The sequence below is a fragment of the Phacochoerus africanus genome, chromosome 15 (assembly GCF_016906955.1).
Source record: "Phacochoerus africanus isolate WHEZ1 chromosome 15, ROS_Pafr_v1, whole genome shotgun sequence".
In the NCBI taxonomy this organism is placed as follows: Eukaryota; Metazoa; Chordata; class Mammalia; order Artiodactyla; family Suidae; genus Phacochoerus; species Phacochoerus africanus.
In genome coordinates, this window is record NC_062558.1 from 114,466,953 (window position 1) to 114,487,968 (window position 21,016).

General features: G+C 39.4%; 1 protein-coding gene across 2 annotated transcripts in view; it reads right to left on the minus strand.

Moving 5' to 3' along the window:
* The window catches only part of NT5C2 (5'-nucleotidase, cytosolic II), a 105,452-nt gene extending 85,014 nt beyond the window's left edge, over positions 1 to 20,438 (minus strand). Inside the window, exon 1 of one of the 2 annotated variants that reach the window (XM_047761071.1) lies at positions 20,364 to 20,438. The gene's annotated coding sequence lies outside the window, so the exon portion shown is untranslated. The remainder of the gene's footprint in view (positions 1 to 20,363) is intronic. The other variant, XM_047761072.1, reaches the window with a different exon arrangement.
* Positions 20,439 to 21,016: the final 578 nt, after the last annotated feature.

Genomic DNA, 21,016 nt, shown 5'->3' on the forward strand with positions numbered 1-21,016 from the left:
TCACCCTGTACCCATCATTCAGATTCTCCCCATTCCCCCGCCCTCTGGCCATGACCAATCCCAGTTCTGCTCTTTGGGTTTATCTATTCTGGATATTTTATATAAATAGAATCATACAATATGTGACTTTTTAAGTCTGGCTTCTTTCATTTAGCATGTTTTCTAGTTTTACCCATGTTGTACCATGTTTCAGACACTTCATTCCTTTTTATGGCTGAATAATAAATATTCCACTATTCACTGGCTGATGGACATTTGGACTATTTTCACCTTTTGACTATTGTGAATAATACTGCTATGAACATGTATTTACTTGATAACCAGTTTTCAATTCTTTAGATAAATGTTTTTATCTAAATGTTTGTAATGTTGGTCTGTAATGTTTTTGAAGTAATTAAGATTTCCAAGAGTTCCCGTTGTGGGGCAGCGGAAATGAATCCAACTACTATCCATGAGGATTTCCTGGCTTCCCTCAGTGGGTCAGGAATCCGGCGTTGCTGTGGCTGTGGTGCAGGCTGGCAGCTGTAGCTCTGATTCGACCCCTAGCCTAGAAACCTCCCTATGCCTTGGGTCAGCCCTAAAAAGACAAAAAAAAAAAAAAAAAAAGAACAAGAAAAAGGAAACCTTCAATTGAGTTCTGCTGCAATTATAGTCCATAGAGTATAGACAGGAAACAAATTTTGTTTCCTTATTGTTAAGGTCTTAAATGAATGCCAATTTTATTCACAAAAGTCTACCTATTTTATTCTTAAAAAATTAAGGAGATCTGAAGAGGGCGAACCTCTCTAATCTTTATTTGCATACTGATTAACACACATGTGGATGAAGAAAACACTCAAGAGAACAATTCTAAAGCTCACGCAGGCTAGGAATAGTTCTTTCCCCAATCAGCCAAAATGGAAAATGTCACCATTACACAGTATTAAGTAGAGTAGTTGGAAGGCTTTGTCTCTGTAGTAGAGCAAAAATCATCTAGACTAAATACTGCTCTGGTCCTACCTAGCAGAGGTTAAAAGCCAATACCTGAAAGGATCAAACAGTTTCCAAGTAGCTTAATCACATCAAAAAACAAGAATATGCATAGGAATTAAAAAATATCCAGCACCCAGCAAGGTAAAATTTATAATGTCTGGTATCCAATAAAGAATTAGTAGCATTCAAAGAAACAGGAAAATATGACACATACTGAGGACAAAAATCAATTGAAGCAAACCCACAAGTGTGACAGATGACAGGATACTCAAAGACATTAAGTTATTAGAATTGGACAAAATACATTTCAAATAACATATCATTAAGTACATAATTTATAACTGGATATGTTTCATATGTTTAAAAAAACTAGAAGAATGAAATGTCGAGTACAGGTGTGAAAGATTACAAAAGATCTATATCAAACAAACATCTAGAAGGAACTACTACAACATCTGAGATGAAAAATGCACTGGATAAACAGATTAGACATTAAAGAAAATGTTAGTGAACTTGAAGATGTAGCAATAGAAACCATCCAAATTAAAACAGATCAATGAACTATGCAACAGTTTCAATTATATTCTGATTTCTAACACACATGTAATTGGAGTCCACAAAATAAAAGAGAAAGGGAGAAGATGGAAAAAAATATTTAATGAAATTGTCAGTGAAGAATTTCCAAACCTGGAGTTCCCGTCGTGGTGCAGTGGAAACGAATCCGACTAGGAACCATAGGTTGCACGTGTGGCTTGGATCTGGCCTTGCTGTGATCTGGCTTAGGTTGGCAGCTACAGCTCCAATTAGACCCCTAACCTGGGAACCTCCATATGCCGAGGGTATGGCCCTAAAAAGACAAAAAGACACACACAAAAAAAGAATTTCCAAACTTAATGAAACTTATAAATCCACAGATCCAAGAAAACTCAGCAAACCCCAAGCACATGAAACAAGAAATCTATACCAAGGCACATCAAGATCAAATTCCTTAAGAGTGATAAAGAGAAAATACTAAAAAGCAGGTAGAGGGAGTTCCCATTGTGGCTCAGTGACTACTAGAGAAAAAAAAAAAAAAAATTCTCATCTGAAACAGTGAAACCAGAGGAAAGTGGCGAAACACCTTTAAAGTACTGAAAGAAGTATCTAGAGTTCCCATCATGGCCCAGCGGAAATGAATCTGACTAGTATCCATGAGGACGCAGGTTCAATCCCTGGCCTCACTCTGTGGGTTAAGGATCCAGCGTTGCCATGAGCTGTGGGGTAGGTCGCAGATGCAGCTTGGATCCTAGGTAGCTGTGGCTGCGGTGTAGGCCGGCAGCTGCATCTCTGATTCAACCCTTAGCCTGGGAACTTCCATATGCCATGGATGTGGCTCTAAAAAACAAACAAACAAACAAAAAGAATGAAAGAAAATAAGTGTCAACTCAGAATTATTTACCTGACAAAAATATTTTTCAGAAATAAAGACTTTTGGGAGTTCCTGTCGTGGCTCAGTGGTTAATGAATCTGACTAGGAACCATGAAGTTGCAGGTTCAATCCCTGGCCTTGCTCGGTGGGTTAAGGATCCGGCGTTGCCCTGAGCTGTGGTGTAGGTCGCAGATGCGGCTCAGATCCCACGTTGCTGTGGCTCTGGTGTAGGCCGGTGGCCACGGCTCCGATTGGACCCCTAGCCTGGGAACCTCCATATGCCGAGGGAGAGGCCCAAGAAATGGCAAAAGGACAAAAAAAAAAAGAAAAAAGAAAGAAAGACTTTTTCAGACATACAAGAGCCAAAAGACATCACGAGCAGACTAAAAGAAATTTTAAAGGAAGTCCCTTCAGGAACCTTCCTGCACTGTTGATGGGAATGTAAGTTGACACGGCCACTATGGAAAACAGTATGGATGTTCCTCAAAAAACTAAAAATATGACTGACCAATCTCATTCCTGGGCGTATATCTGAACGAAACCGTAATTCAAGAAAGATACATGCACCCTTATGTTCACAGCAGCACTATTCACGATAGCCAAGATATGGAAACAACATGAATATCCACTGACAGACGAATGGATAAAGAAGATATGGTACATACATACATAGAATACTATTTAGCCACAAAAAAAAAATGAAATAATGCCATTTGCAGCAATGTGGATGGACCCAGAGATGATCATACTAAGTGAAGTCAGACAAAGACAAATACCATACAATATCACTTATATGTAGAATCTATAAAATATGACACAAATGAACTTATCTACTAAACAGAAGCAGAGACACAGAGAACAGACTTATAGATGACAAGGTGGAGAGGGTTCAGGAAGGGATGGAGTGGGATTTTGGGGTAGAAGATGCAAACTATTTATATACAGAATGGATAAGAAACAAGGCCTACTGTAGAGCACAGAGAACTATATTCATTATTCTAAGATAAGCCATAATGGAAAAGAACATTTATTAAAAAAAAAAGTGTATATAACTGAATTCCTTTGCTATATAGCAGAAATTAACATAACATTGCAAATCCACTATACTTCAGTTTAAAAAAAAAAAAGAGTTCCCTGATGATCTATGGGGTTAAAGATTCAGCATTGCCACTGCTGTGGCTCAGGTCGAGTTGTGGACATAGGTTCAATCCCTGGTCTGAGAATTTCTACATGTCATGGGTACAGCCAAAAAATAAAATAAAGTAAATTTTTAAAAGGAAGTCCTTCGTGTAAGATGGAAAACAATATCAGATGGACATCAATTTACACAAAGGAATGGATAAATATGAAAGATTTTTTTTGGTACTACTAAGTTTGTTTTTTTTTTTTGTCTTTTGCTATTTCTTGGGCTGCTCCCGCGGCATATGGAGGTTCCCAGGCTAGGGGTCGAATAGGAGCTGTAGCCACTGGCCTACGCCAGAGCCACAGCAACGCGGGATCTGAGCCGCGTCTGCAACCTACACCACAGCTCACGGCAACACCAGATCGTTAATCCGCCGAGCAAGGGCAGGGACCGAACCTGCAACTTCATGGTTCCTAGTTGGATTCGTTAACCACTGCGCCACGACGGGAACTCCTAGTAAGTCTTTTTAAAAGATACATGTTTTGGAGTTCCTGTCATGGCTCAGTGGTTAACAAATCTGACTTGGAATCATGAGGTTGTGGGTTCAATCCCTGGCCTTGCTCAGTGCATTAAGGATCTGGTGCTGCTGAAAGCTGTGGCGTAGGTTGCAGACTTGGCTCGTATCCTGTGTTGCTGTAGCTGTGGTGTAGGTCGGCAGCTGTAGCTCTGATTCGACCCCTAGCCTGGGAACTTCCATACGCCATAGGAGTGGCCCTAGAAAAGGCAAAAAGACAAAAAAAAAAAGTGTTTGAAGCAAAAGTAATACTAACATGTTACAAGGTTTATAACATACATAGAAGTAAAATATATGACAGAGGTATCCCAAAGGTGTGCAGGGAGAAAATGGAAGATTCCTAGAGTATACATGAAGCAGTATAATACAATTGAAAGCAGACTGTGACAAGGTAAGGATACATACTATACATCCTAAAGCCATCACCAAAATAACAAGAAAGTTATAGCTAATAAGGCAACAAAAGAGATAAAATGGAAACAAGAGGGAGTTCTCATTGTGGCTCAGGAGTAATGAACACCACTAGTATTCAAGAGGACGCAGTTCAACCCCTGACCTTGCTCAGTGTGTTGAAGGATCTGGAATTGCTGTGGCTGTGGTGCAAACCAGCAGCCACAGGTCTGATTTTTCCCCCAGCCTGGGAACTTCCATATGCTATGTGGGCAGCCCAAAAAAAAAAAGACAAAAAATTTTTTAAAAAATTATTAATGGAACAAGAAATAATCAACCCAAAATGCGAGATGATAAAAGATAAAGGAAACAATAGAGCAAACAGAAAACAGAAAACAAACAAAAAAATGCTAAAAGTCTTTCCTTATTAGTAACTACTTTATTTATTTTTTTTCTTTTTTATTTTCCCACTGTACAGCAAGGGGGTCAGGTCATCCTTACATGTATACATTACAATTACATTTTTCCCCCACCCTTTCTTCTGCTGCAACATGAGTATCTAGACAAAGTTCTCAATGCTATTCAGCAGGATCTCCTTGTAAATCTAAGTTGTGTCTGATAAGCCCAAGTTCCCGATCCCTCACACTCCCTCCCCCTCCCATCAGGCAGCCACAAGTCTCTTCTCCAAGTCCATGATTTTCTTTTCTAAGGAGATGTTCATTTGTGCTGGATATTAGATTCCAGTTATAAGTGATATCATATGGTATTTGTCTTTGTCTTTCTGGCTCATTTCACTCAGTATGAGATTCTCTAGTTCCATCCATGTTGCTGCAAATGGCATTATGTCATTCTTTTTTATGGCTGAGTAGTATTCATTGTGTATATATACCACATCTTCTGAATCCAATCATCTGTTGATGGACATTTGGGTTGTTTCCATGTCCTGGCTATTGTGAATAGTGCTGCAATGAACATGCGGGTGCACGTGTCTCTTTTAAGCAGAGTTTTGTCCGGATAGATGCCCAAGAGTGGGATTGGGGGGTCATATGGAAGTTCTATGTATAGATTTCTAAGGTATCTCCAAACTGTTCTCCATAGTGGCTGTACCAGTTTACATTCCCAACAGCGTAGGAGGGTTCCCTTTTCTCCACACCCCCTCCAGCACTTGTTATTTGTGGATTTATTAATGATGGCCATTCTGACTGGTGTGAGGTGATATCTCATGGTAGTTTTGATTTGCATTTCTCTTATAACCAGTGATGTTGAGCATTTTTTCATGTAACTACTTTAAAGGCAGCTTGACAGAAAGGAATAAAAACACGGTCCAACTTTATACTGTCTATAAGACGACTCACTTTCTATCCAAAGACACAAAAGGTTTAAAGTGGAAGGATAGGAAAAGACATTCTATGCAAATAGTAACCAAATGGATCTGAGTAGTTTGACTACTATCATACAAAATACCCTTTAAGTGGAGTTCCTGCTGTGGCACAGTGGGTTAATGGTCTGGCTCATCTCTGTGGAGGTGTCGATTTAACCTCCCATCCTGTGCCATGGTGGCCAATGCTGCTGCAGCTGTGGCATAGCTTGCAGCTAGAGTTCAGATTCAGTTCCTGGCCTGGGAATTTCTATATATCAGGGGTGTAGCCATTAAAAAAAAAAAAAAAGCAGACGATCCAAATAGACAATTCTCCAAAGAAGACAGCTGGCTGAAAGCACATGAAAGATACTAATTATTAGAGAAATTAATCACTAATTATAAGAGAAATGCAAATCAAAACTACAACAAGGTATCACCTCACATCAGTCAGAATAGCCATCATCAAAAATTTCTTTAAAAACAAAAAACGGAACTACCATTTGCTGCTGGATCGTCACAGCAACACCATTTACAATAGCCAAGACATAGAAGCAACCTAAATGTCTATCAACAAAGGAGTGGATAAAGAAGATATGGTACATATATACAACAGAATACTACTCAGCCATAAAAAAGAACAAAAACCCATTTGCAGCAATACAAATGGACCTAGAGATTATCATACTAAGTGAAATAAGTCAGAGAAAAACAACTATCATGATATCACTTATATGTTGAATCTTAATTTTAAAATGTCTATCAACAAAGGAGTGGATAAAGAAGATATGGTACATATATACAACGGAGTACTACTCAGCCATAAAAAAGAACAAAAACCCATTTGCAGCAATACAAATGGACCTAGAGATTATCAAACTAAGTGAAATAAGTCAGAGAAAAACAACTATCATGATATCACTTATATGTTGAATCTTAATTTTAAAATGATACAAATGAACTTATTTGCAATACAGAAACATACAGATTTCGAAAACAAATTTATGGTTACCAAAGGGGGAAAACGGAGGGAAGGATACATTAAGAGTATAGAACTAACATATATACACTACTACCTATAAAACAGATAACCAACAAGGACCTACTATATGGCACTGGGAGTCTCAACATTCTGTAATAAATCATATGGGAAAAAATTTTGAAAAGAAATGGATATATGTATATGCACACCTGAATCACTTTGCTGTACCCCTGAAACTAACAAAACATTGTAAAGCAACAATACTCTAATAAAATATAAAATACATATAAATATATATTTCAACTATACTCCAATAAAATGTACAATATATATATAGGCAAAATATTACAATGGATGCTTCATCGAAAAATATAAATAGATGGCAAACACATGAAATCATGCTAAACATCACTTATCATCAGGGAAATGTAAATTACGACCATAAAGAGATTCTACTACATGCCTATTAGAATATTTAAAATTAAAAAGGAATTCCCCTTGTGGCACAGTGGTTAACAAATCCAACTGGGAACCATGAGGTTGCAGGTTCAATCCATGGCTTTGCTCAGTGAGTTAAGGATCTGGCATGGCCGTGAGCTGTGGTGTAGGTTGCAGATGCGGCTCGGATCTGGGCTGCAGCTGTAGCTCCGATTTGACTCCTAGCCTGGGAACCTCCACATGCTGCGGGTGTGGCCCTAAAAGGATAAGTAAATCAATAAATTAATAAAATAATAAGTCAGGCTTTTTTTCCTCCTCTTTCCTTACAAATTAGAGGTAGTAATTACACTAAGAAAAGATTTCCCACATATTTTAATTTCTTTTTGTATTACTTTCTGCAGATTATTTGTAGGAAAAATTCAAAGCACTTTCTTGGATCACTCATGGACTAAACAAAACACAATTTATTTTAAAAATTAGTTATATAGAGTCTCAGCAAAAGTAACACAAAACTTTAATCAATTAAAAATGTAAACACAAATGATTAAGTAACCATATTATCATTAATATGAAATAAAATCTGCCATAAAGTGCATACAGTTAGGTGAAGCTAAAGGGATAAGGAGATTTTCTTAAATCATCACTTTCAAAAAGTTCTTTGATAGTTTTCCTATGATCTTAACATATAATACATCTTAGTGTTACTATAACAGACTTTTAGATTCTATTCACAGTCAGTCTACGTAGTGCTTAACTATTTTCATAGTGACAATAAAATCATAATGATTATCACGTGGCAAAAAAATAAAAAAGAGTGTTCCAAGTTCCAGTAAGAAAGTAAACACTTCATTTGTCACCAGTTTAGAGTGTCAAGCTTAAGAGTAGTTTCTTCAGTAAGGTACAGATGTGACTAATACTTGATAAAAAGCTCAAAATTTTAATTCCTTTCAAACAATAGTGGTACAGTTTATACTGAAACTGTTCTCTGTTTCGACATAAAATAACCAGCCTGCAAAGAAGTTTTATCTGAAGACTAACAAATGAAATGAACTCTCAAGCATTTAAAATATTTTAGTTTCACACTTTAAAAATATTTCATGGGCACAACATACATAGTTCCCCTCCCCACCAACATGGAACATCACCCTCCCCCAAAGAAAGGGAAACCAGCTGTCCCAAAAGCTCTAAGCAACTGCTGAAAACAGGAAGCCAAGAGTAACTGAAACTGCAGAGTAAGCCTGGTGAGCAACCTTCAGCTTGGTTAGCAAGGCCATGCTAAAAGTCTGTTTTACCAGCTATAATGGAAAAAAATAAAAATCATTATAACTGAGAAAAAAATGTCTGTTTCAGGTCCTGTCAGTATCTCACTTGGAAAGCAGTGAATAGCACTTAAACATGGGATGTAGCACAGGTCCATGAGACAGCGTTAATATACAGGTCAGTTTTAAACAAATACTCAGTTTTCAATGGAATAAGTGTGTCAACAAAGAAAACAGAGTAATAACAGTAAGTAAATATGAACACTCAGCGTTTTACTACACTTCGCTGGAATTTATTTTGTGTTTGAAATATAAGAACAATGGGCACTGCTTTGAAACTTGAATGGAAAGGATAATTTTGAATGGCTTTTTCCAATTTTCTCATCACCCTGAATTTATTTTATTTTCATAAATAAATTACATATTGCACATATTAAACTAGTTTACTTTCTAGAAAAAGAAAAGTTAAAGTTCCATCATCCATCTGTACATCTGGTATTGTATTAAGGAGGCACATTATACACATAGCCCCTGATAACCCCAATCCTTGACAGATGAGCAAGTAAAACCAAGAAAGAATAGTGGTAGGTTAGTTGGTTATATCAATATGTTGCTGTCAAGGGTCCCCTCTGTAATAAGAGGACCACAAACCAATTTACTTACAAATACATTCCTTGGAAAAAAATGGAAGTCAGATCCAAATTTAGATTAATTCATCTAACAACACTGCTGAAAACCTAAATCGCAGTACCTGTAGTTAATAATGTCACCTCTAACTCGAATAACATTTTGTAATAAAATATAGCTTTGAAAGTATTTTTATAAACGTGTCCCTTTTAATAAAATGCATGAAGGAAAATAATCACAAAATATTTTAAGATGAGAATATTAATTTTTCCCAAAAAGTAAGGCCCTTTAAAAGTGTGCTATGTATATGCACTTGTTAAATGTTTCATTAACTTCCCCCCTTTTTTTTTCTGGCTGTGCCCATGGCATGCAGAAGTTCCCCAGGCCAGGGACTGAACCCAAGCCACAGCAGTGACACTGCCAGATCCTTAACCACTAGGTCACCAGGAAACTCCCCATGAACTCTTTCCTTTTTTTTTTTTTTAAGGGCCATACCTGAGGCATATGGAGGTTCCCAGGCTAGGGGTCTAATCGGAGCTGTTGCTGCTGTCTGTCCTATACCAGAGCCATAGCAAAGCCAGATCCAAGATGCGTCTGTGACCTATACCACAGCTTAAGGCAACGCCAGATCTTTAATCCACTGAGCAAGGCCAAGAATCGAACCCGCAACCTCATGGTTCCTAGTCGGATTCGTTTCTGCTGTGCCACGACAGGAACGCCCCCAATAACTCTTTTAAATAGTTCATGAGGAGTATTTTTTTGTTCATTTCTCATTTCATGATTTTCATTCAGTTTTATTTTACCTTATTTTATTTTGTCTTTTTAGGGCCGCACCCACGGCATATGGAAGTTCCCAGGCTAGTGGTCAAATCAGAGCTACAAGCTTCCGCCCTACACCACAGCTCACGGCAACGCCAGATCCTTAACCCACTGACCAAGGCCAGGGTTGGAACCAAGTCCTCATGGATATTCGTCAGGTTCATTACCACTGAGCTATGACGGGAATTCCTCATTCAGAGTTCTTTATATCATTTGCCCCAGGTTGTACTATACATTTGTTAAAAGATCAACATTCATAGTTGACACACCAAATGATACAGATGGCTAACAAATTCCAACTAACAAAATCAGACGTACCTATCCACATGTCACTTACTATATCCTCTACAACCACTTTATTTTTCTTTTTTGCGCATTTACACTTACAGACATAAAGTATTTGACAGCTTTCGTATTGTCAAGTACTTTTCTCAAAAATTTAAGTTCCATGAGGGTGAGACCTGTTTTGTTCACAGCTGTATCCTCAGTTCCTTCAACTACAGACTTGATAGACACAGGAAGAAATAAACTCCTAAATCTCTACACTTGGAGCTCTTTGGTTTTCAAAAGCTAATTTTTGGTGTAAGTGTGAAAATGCAATATTACACAAATTCTTTTTAATGCTCTAAATGAATCTCCATGAAGTCTTATATTTGGTTCAGAAACACATAAGATTCTGGGCTTGATTAATGTAATATTTTGTTAGCCTTTCAACACCAAGCCTTAGAACAAAAGGTTCCTTGTTCTCTGATGGAAAATAAAACTGAGAAGACATCTTGTCAAATAAGAAATGTAGTACCTCTCGCCTGGACAATTTGTTTTTCTTAAGAAACAAATGCTAGAATCTCTAGACTGAAACAGTGACTAGAAAATACAAATTTATTCATATGCTCCTAAAGTTCCAAAAATATGCCAAAAAGACCTAAATTCTGCTATGTTCTCCTGAACATTTTACTGCTGCTGCTACTAGCACTCCATTACCTCTGCCATATCACACAGAATGCTGTATTTGTTCTACATCTGCATATGGAAGCTGCTTCCAACTGAAAGTTTTGTGTAATACCGGACCTTCAACAATAACATAGTTATTGACAGAAAGGAACAAGAGAGCATGTAAAGAAAACATTTTAAATGACTGGGCTTGGAGTTCCTGTCATGGCTCAGCGGTTAGTGAACCCAACTAGTATCTATGAGGACGCAGGTTCCATCCCTGGCCCTGCTCAGTGGGTTGGGATCCAGTGCTGCCGTGACCTGTGGTGTGGGCCGCAGACACAGCGTGGACCCAGCATTGCTGTGGCTGTGCTATAGGCTGGCAGCTATAGCTCCAATTTGACCCCTAGCCTGAGAACCTCCCATGCCATAGGTGCAGCCCTAAAAATACCAAAAAATTTAAATTAAAAAAGTGATTGGGCCTGAGAATATGTAGTACAGTGGACCCCTTATCAGAGGAAGGATACATTCCAAGATACCCAGTGGATGCCTGAAACTGGATAGTACCTAACGCTACAGATACTATGTTTTTTCCTGCATATACACACCTATGACGAAGTGTTAATTTACAAATTAGGCACATAAGAGATTAACAACAATAAACAATAATAAAAACAATGACAACAATACACTGTAACAAAGGTTATGTGAATGAACAGTCTCCCTCTCAAAATATCTTTTTCTATTGTACTACTTCTTGCAATGATATGAGACGCCTACATAAGGAGATGAAGCTAAGGTGAATGACGTAGGCACTGTGACACGGTGCTAGGCTACTACTAATTTTCTGATGCTATATCAGGAGGAGGATCATCTGCTTGGGTGATCCTGGATTACCAAGCCATGAGGATATAAATGACGGGGGATCCCAGGAAGGATAGTACAAGATTTCATCACACTACTCAGAACAGCACACAATATAAAATTTAGGAATTGTTTATTTCTGGAATTCTCCACTTAATACTTTCAGTCTGTGGTTGACTGCAGGTAACAAAACTGTGGAATGTAAAACTACAAATAAGAGGGGACCACCATATGACTTTTCTTTCTTCAAAATACTGCTAAACTTAATTACAGGCTTTCAAAAGCTAAAGCTGAACTGTTTTTACATTCAGTCAATATACAGTACTCTGTACCTTCAGTAATGACCCTTGAATTTTTTTTTAAAAGCAGATTAAAAATTCTGCTTTATTCAAAAGAACTCACTCTCTTACCAATGAGCTCCTGGCTCACCATTCATCCAACTTTGTTTCTGCTGGTAACTTTCCTCTTTCAAAATAACACAGAGATAAAAAATCAGAAAGGCAGAAATAATCACCATGATATTTCTACGTTTTTGTATATACAATCATATTTATGGCTTAATTCACTTATTTGATAAAAATTCAGAGATATGCACAAGCTCAATGCCTAGTAATGCTAACATAATAACAGCTAACATTTATTGAGTGCTCATTTTTTTTCATGTGTTATTCTAAGCTCCAAACATACTTTATCTCACTGACTTTTCACAACAAACATACGAATTAGATACTATTCATTATACAAAGAAGAAAACAGCATAGAGAAGTTAAATAATTCGACCAAGATCATAGACCCATACTTGCAGTGAAGACCACAGATTCTGGGGCCACACTGTCTGAGTTCAAAACCCAGCTATAACACTAATTAGCTTTATAACTGAGCAAATTATATAGTCACCTCAGTTTCTTCTACTCGAAAATGCTCAGAGTTGGAACAAGTATTTAATGCATTTATAAGTCCAAGGTGCTAAGAACAGTGGCTGACACATAGTGCATAATAAATTATTACTTGTATTACTAGAGTTCACAGAGTTTAATACTTGAGACCTCTACACAGTGTAGTGGCCTCTGCACGAAGCAGTAAATTATGTTTGAAGGAACGTTATAATGGGTTTCTACTTTTATAGAGTCAAAACTTCAGAGTGCCAATTGTGTGTCAAAGGCTGTAATACCACACATTTTTTTCCCATCTAAGTATTCTAAATCTAATCTACTGTCTATAGGTTTCTTTCTTTCCTCAAAGTTCTTATTTCTACATCAGGTTATCTCATCAAACCTACTGCAATAGTCAATAATCCAAGATTAAAAATATGGCAGTTACTGATTTCAGATTTGTGAAAGATTCTGATGTTTACTCCGTAAGTTACATCTTGGTCTTATTTACAGTATGATATCAGTTAAATTTTTACAAATATATCTTAAAATTTTTACAATTTTGACACAATGTTTGAGTTGTTTCAACCGCTACACCTTTAGCACACTCAGATAATTCAAAATTTGCACTTTCTGCAATGCTCTGGCCCTAATTTAGAGTATAACAAAAGCTGTTCTGTTCTTATGAATTTACAGAATAATTTTATGACAAACAATGGTAGAAAAAGAACGTATAACACAAATGCTAATTGAACACCATATTATAGGTAGACTAAGCAGAAAAAATAAATAGCATCTATAGGAGTTCTGTCACGGCACAGTGGAAATGAATCCAACTAGTATCTGTGAGGATGCAGGTTCGATCCCCAGCCTTGCTTAGTGGGTTAATGATCTGGCGTTGCCGTGAGCTGTGGTGTAGGTTGCAGACGTGGCTCCGATCCCGCGTTGCTGTGGCTCTGGCGTAGGCGGGTGGCTACATCTCCGATTGGGCCCCCAGCCTGGGAACCTCCATATGCCGCGTGAGCGGCCCAAGAAATAGCAAAAAGACAAAAAAAAAAATCAAAACCTTGAAATTTTTAGAAGAAAACAGAGATGAAAAGTCATTATGGCAACCAGGTAGGTCTTGAATAACAGACAATAACAACCCAAACTTTAGGAAAAAACAAGACAAATTTAACTATGTTAACATTTAAAGCTTATTCCTGCCAAAAACATTTAGTCTGAATTTAAACATGAGGAAATGATCAGACAAATCCAAATTGAAGGACATGCTACAAAACAACTGACTTGGACTCCTCAAATATATCAATATTATGAAAACACACAAAAATCTAGGGACCTGTTCATGGATCAAAAGTAACCAAAGGGGAGTTCCCATTGTGGCACAGTGGCAATGAATCTGACTAGGAACCATGAGGTTGTGGGTTCGATCCCTGGCGTCACTCAGTGGGTTAAGGATCCGGCATTGCCGAGAGCTCCGTTATAGGTCACAGACGTGGCTTGGATCCCACGGATCCCACGTGGCTGTGGCTGTGGCATAGGCCAGCGGCTGTAGATCCAATGAGACCCCTAGCCTGGGAACCTCCATATGCCGTGGGTGTGGCCCTAAAAAGACAAAAAAGACCAAAAAAAAAAAAAGTAACTAAAGGGACATGTTAATTAAATGTAATTCATGATCTTTGACTAGATCCTGGATCAGGGGTGGGGCTGGAGGATAACTATAAAGGTCATTATTGGGACAATTGAGAAATTTTTAATATGTACTGTATATTAGATAATAATGCTGCATTCATATTAAATGTGGTGATTGTACTGCAGTCTTGTAAGACATCCTTGTTTTTAGGACATTCAAGTATATATTTTGAGAGATGAAGTGTCATGATGTCTGCAACTTACTTTTAAATGGTTCAGGGGAAAAAAATGTGCATATGAAGGAAAAAGTAAATGTGGCAAAATGTTAACAATTAGTGAATCCGGGTGAAGGTGTTAAGTGTATTCATTCAACTATCACTGCATTTTTCTGTAGGACTGAAACTGTACAAATAAAAACCTGAATAAATATAAAATTTACACACAACAAAAAGAAAGGGAAACCAAAGACTGAGAAGACAGCTGCAACACCATAAATGTGGTATGATCTTGGTATAGGGAAGAAGAGAATTACAAAGTAAGAATGGAAAAGCAAGTAACCCAACAGGAAAAAAGAATGAAATAAACAGCAATTTACAGAAAAGAAAATCTTACAATAAATGGAAAAGCAAATTAAAATGAAATTTATTTTATTTTAAATAAGAGTCTGACAACATCAATGTTTGAAAGGATACGGCAAAATGAGAACTCTCACAATCTGCTACTGGCTATTTAGTATTTTGGGAAACAATTTGGCATTATCTAATAAAGGTAAAAATCCTCGTACCCTACAACCTAAGAATTCCTTAGGCTTAGAATTCTCTCTCACACATGTAAACAAGATGATACATCCAAGGATGTTTCTGGGAGTTCCCACTGTGGCGCAGTGGAAACAAATACGACTAGGAACAGTGAGGTTTCGGGTTCGATCCTTGGCCTCACTCAGTGGGTTAAGGATCTGGTGTTACCATGAGCTGTGGTGTAGGTCCCAGACTCAGCTCGGATCTGGAATTGCTGTGGGTGTGGCACAGGCCTGCAGCTATAGCTCCGATTAGACCCCTAGGCTGGGAACCTCCATATGCTATGGGTGCAGCCCTGAAAAGACAAAAAGACCAAAAAAAAAAAAAAAAAAAGAATGTTTATTACAGCACTGTTAATAATAGCAAAAAAATCAGAAACCCCTAAATATTCATAAACAGAATATATGCAATATATGCATTCTATAACGCCATATTATAAAGTAATTAAAATGGATGAACTAAAGATATACCTATCAACATGGATATGTAGCAGAAACAATGTTAAACAACCTCACTAATTACTAGGGAAATGCAAATTAAAACCACAATAAGATACCACCTCTCAACAGAAAGAATGGCTATTATCAAAAAAACAAGAAATAACAAGTGTTAGTGAGGATGTGGAGAGAAGGGCACCCCCTACACCATTGGTGGGAACATAAATTGGTGCAGCCACTATAGAAGACAGTATGGAGATACCTCAAAAAATTAAGAATACAACTACCATGTGATCCAGTTATCCCACTTGTGGATATTTATCCAAAGATATGAAAAGACTAATCTGACAAAAGATATCTGTACCCCTATGTTCATCCTGGCATTATTTACAATAGCCAAGACTAGAAACAAATTAAGTGCCCATCAATAGATGAAAAGATATGATATACATACATACATACGTATACACACACACACACATACACACAAACACACTGGAATACTATTCAGCCAAGAAGATGGTATCTTGCCGTTTCCAAAAACATGGATGGACTTAAGGATATTATGCTAAATTTAGAAATAAGTCAGATGGAGAAAGATAAATACCACATGAGTTCACTCATATGTGGAATATAAAAAATTAATGAACAAACCAAACCAAACAAAAACTGAGACAGAACAGAGTAGTAGTGGCCACAGAGCGAGCAGTTAGGGGGAGAGCAAAAATGGGGGAAGGGGCTCAATTGCATGCTGAGGGATGAACACTACATTTTTGGTGGTGAGCAGAAAATATACAGAAGGCAGCACATGTGAAACTTACATGTTATAAACAATGCTATATCAACAAAATAAATGTTTAAAAAAAAATAGCCCCATACTGGGATAGACATGGAAATATAGGCTGGGCAAGAAGTTAAACATACCCCCCCCAAATCTTCATATAAGCTTCTTTCATCAATGCTTATCATAAAATCATCATAGCATCTTCAAAAATAAAAATAAAAACAATGTTGAATTTAAAAAGTTGCAGGATCATGTGTATAATACATTAAACAAGAGTATATGCAATTTTATGGACATCTACATATCAGTAAAAGTATAAAAGTAGGATGGGAATGGTAATTACTGAATTAGTGAGGGGGCAAGAGAGGGAAACAAATCAGTACGGATTCATACAGGCCTCAACTGTATCTACAGTTTTATCCCTTTTAAAAATATAGTAAACTGAAAAGAGAAATTAGAAAATGGAAAAAAAAAAAAACCCACAAAGTAAATATGATGGTCTATAATTACAATAATCATTATTTTCTGTATTTTGAAATATTTCATATTTTTAAATAAATTTAAACATTAAAGAAACTCCATTAAACTGAACTATGGAGTGTTAAAAACACATCCACTGGACATCTGAAACGGAAACATACGAATGAATACAGTGGTCTCTCAGTATCTGTGGGATGGGGGATGGGGGTTGGGGGTAGTTCCAGGACATCTCCTCACCCCACACCCCCACTCACCCCCTGCCACCCTCACAGATACCAAAATTCCCAGATGCTCAAGTCCCTTATGTAAAATAGTGCACTACAGTCGTCCTCCATTTTTTTCCTCATTCTGCAACCAGATACTGGATACAAAGGGCCTACTGTACCCAAATATTTTACATATGTATATATAAGATACACATATACACACACATATACTTTACACATGAAACTTCAGGCACCAGATCTTAGTCTTCTCTTTCCAAGCAGACCCCGATACAGCAGGCTTTTTCATCTCACACTCTTGATAATGCTTCCCAACCAAAAGAAATGCACAAAAGGTAGGAACAAATGGTTCAACACTCTCAAAGTCAATTTATTCTTTCTGATTCTGTATTCCACCTAAAAGGGAGCAGTTTTGATGCTCTGCTGGCAATTTTGCGATTGGGGCAGGGTTAGCTGCTAAAGCTGTTTTCCACACACAAAAAAAGAAAAAACAGCCACTGCAAACTTTGGTAACCAATCACAGAACACAAATTTCAAATGGTAAAAAGTCATATTAGATTTACTGTATCATATGACAAGGACCTTAGCACTCCATTACAACTGGCTATCAATTTCCTGAAAGCAAGTTACTTTTTGAGATCTGAACCTAAAAAACAAAACAAACTAAGCTACTCATAACGAAAAGTTATCTTACTTCATAAATTCTGGTCTATCTGCAAGAAACCCATGTAGCATACCTTGTAAACACTTTACCAGAATCTCTCCAATTTCATCTCAAACTATGCTCTACCAGCAACACCCACTGCCTTTTTTTTTTTTTTTTTGGCTGCAACCACAGAAGTTCTGGAACCAGGGATCAAACTCACACCAAAGCGGTTACTGGAGGCACAGCAGTGACAAGCCAGATCCTTAACCCACTAAGCCACCAGGGAACTCCCAAGCCCTTTTTCTTAGGAGAAAGCAATCTATTCATTAAACCCTTAATATGTACACTTTTACATCTTTTCCCTTCTCTCAAGGGTCACCTTTTCGATGATGTTTTCCCTGATCCCAACCACCTACAGTTATTTTTCCACTTTGAACCAAAAAAGTGAGTGAGGCTCTCTAAGGTTAAGTTCTCCAATGCTGCAAGGATGTAAGTGGCAAGCCAGGTCTCAAACCCAGATTCCAAAACCCAGGCCTTTAAACATATGTGATGCTGTCTCTTGGCTCAGGGTTCTTTGTATTGACTGTCTTTACTGCTCACATGTCATTTAACATATGTCCTGTGATATTTAACATTTTGTGTTCTGAGATGTTGTCTAAGCAGCTCAAAATATTGCATTCATTCAACAAAAATTTACTGACAGCCTGTATGCCAGGGATTGTTGACTACTGGGCATAAAAGCATGTTACAGAGCCTCCATAAATGTGAAGTCGCTGAATTCTCTAAACACACAGACATCCCAGGAATGGGGGGAAGTGCAAACTTTAAAATATGTACACAACAATTATAACTACATAAAAATTAGTGCATTTACTTAAGAACTATAAAGATTAGGTATTTATCATAAATAACATGATAAAGTTTTTTTAACTATTGAATTTAAGCTTTTTGATAAGAGAGGCAAGCAATAAAAACATATCCTTTTTAAAAAAAAAACACATTTTGTGTGCTTTCTTTCCACACTAAACAGTAGCAATAGCCTAGAGACAGGTGAATGAACATTCCTCCTAACATCCCACTGTAATTTGCCTTTCTTTAGGAAGATACACCTGATTTCAATAGTAAGGCTTTGCCAATACCTGAAGTAAATATCTATATACATATTCCTACAATCATAAACTTTTGGAAACCTTTAGCTGATGGCAAATTTTCATACAATGGAATCAAATCTTGGAACTGAATGGACCCTTGCTGAGCATCTCCTTCCGCCCTCTCATTTTACAGATTAGTTGGTCACTAAACTCTAAAATCTAAATTCTGGGTTGATAAGAGTAATGCAACAACCCATACTACCGAAATGTAGCTGCTGATATTGCCACAGAAATGCATTTCAAAAATAAGGTCTGTGTGCTGCTAGCATCAGCCCAGCATGTGGAGTTCTGCTTTTAATTACTAGCTGTGGCTTCTTGAACTTAACCTCTTCAGGCCCGGATGTTTTCATCTTGGTAAATTCTAATCACTACTGAAAAGTGTCCAGGTAAATATAGAAAAAGACCTCAATAATATTAAGTTTTCACGGTGAATGGCACTGTTTCACATTACAGGTAGCAGAGTTTGCATCCGCTGCCTTAAGAGGCAAAAAGAGTTGTACAGACATTGTGAAACAAGTTCAATCAAGAGGAACCAGTCCGCACCTGGACATGCATACTCGCGCACACACAACCTTATAAAGGGTGGGTGACTAGTCATTGCAGAGCACTGCACTTAGAATGCATCCTCAAAACAACGGCCCAAAGCCAACAGCAAGGGAAACCACTACATCTGACACCCAGCTCTACCTACAGCCTTGAACAGCTGAGGCCTACCGGAGTCAAAACTCCCAAACGTCACGCTTACAACTAGTGGTTAGGCCTCAGATTTGCATCTCACTCTCGGCTCGCTCTCTCGAGAGCTTCGGGGGTCCCCAGGAAATGGCAACGCATTGACTGCCACCGGACAGCTGGCCCCTGACTTGGGAGCAACTGGAAAATAAGCACGGTTTTTGTGGAGGCTTGCAATTCGATGTGCGCTTTCCAGGAAGTGCTGCAAACGACAAAACTGGCATGTGGGCAATCAGTTGGCAATTTCTTGTGGTTCTTGCTACAACGTTCTCAACCCTAAGTCCTAACTCGGAAGCCGGCTAGTTCCTCGCGGTCGACCAGGATCGCGCAAGGGGTGGGGAGGCCGGTTAAGAGAGCAGACAAGCAGGCTTCGGGAGAGGAAGCCCGCCGTCGGCCCGAAAAAATAAGCAGATCTGAGTAAAGGGGTGTCCGCCTGCGGCGGGATGGGGGCTGCCACCAGTGTGAGGGAAAAGCGGGGAAACGGGCCGGAACGCGGCAGGGCTGGCTGCAGAGACGAAGGGCCGCGCTCCAAGGAAAGGCGGGTCCCCGCGAGCCCAAGGCCGGGAAACAATGGCGCGACCGTGACGTGGGGCTGGGGGCGTCGCTGCGGCGCGGAGGAAGGGGCTGCTCAGAGGCGGGGGTGACTTGGAGCTGGGTGTGTGAGGAGGCGCCGGTGCGAGATCCGCGGGCTCGCAGGCGGGCGCTCGGACCAAGAGGGGCTTGAGGGGCGCAGCGACCGGGTGGGGCCCGGGCGGCGGCAGGCGGGGACCCCTGACCCAGGTCTCGCGCTCTGCCGCGCACCCTCCCTCGCTCGCTCCCTCGCCCGCCCGCTCTTTCCCCGCCCGCCCGCGGGTCCCACCGCACTCACCGGCCCAGCCGCACGGCAGCAATCCCAGCGAGCAACTGCCGCAGCCGCCTGGGCGCGCGCCCTCCTCGCCCCCGCCGCCCCGGGCCCGGCCCCGCCCCCTGCTCGCGCCCGGCCAGGGACCGCCGCGCTGTTCCGTTCCCCTGCGCCGCCGCAGAACACCGCTGCCGCGACGCTCCCTGGCTGCGCAGCGATATTGGAGCCACTGAACAGGCCCGCGACTCGCGAGTCTGGGAATCTTCAGACAACACTGCCTGCTGCCGAGCTGTGGGGTGACGCACGTTAACAACCCTTCCTTATCCTTTAGGTTTCCATGCCTAGTCTTTCTTCCGGGCCCTGACTACCTTACTTACTCCGACGCTTTTCCTTCGAGGGTGGGAGCATCTGTCTTCACAGCCACAGAAACTTCCAGTCCAGAGACTTCAAAAACTGTCCGGTCCAGACTCCCAAACAACGCTTGAATTCCAAAGATAACTAAAAGTACCTGCTTCGGAGTTCACCAGGGTTCGAATCCCAGTTCCACAACTTACAAACTGTGTCACCTTTGGGCGAGCTACCTGACCTAATCATACCCAGTTCTGAACTTTCACTCTCTGGCCAAGTCCTACCCTTGGAGCCTCAGAGAACAGGTCTAATTTCTCTAACATCTTCTACTT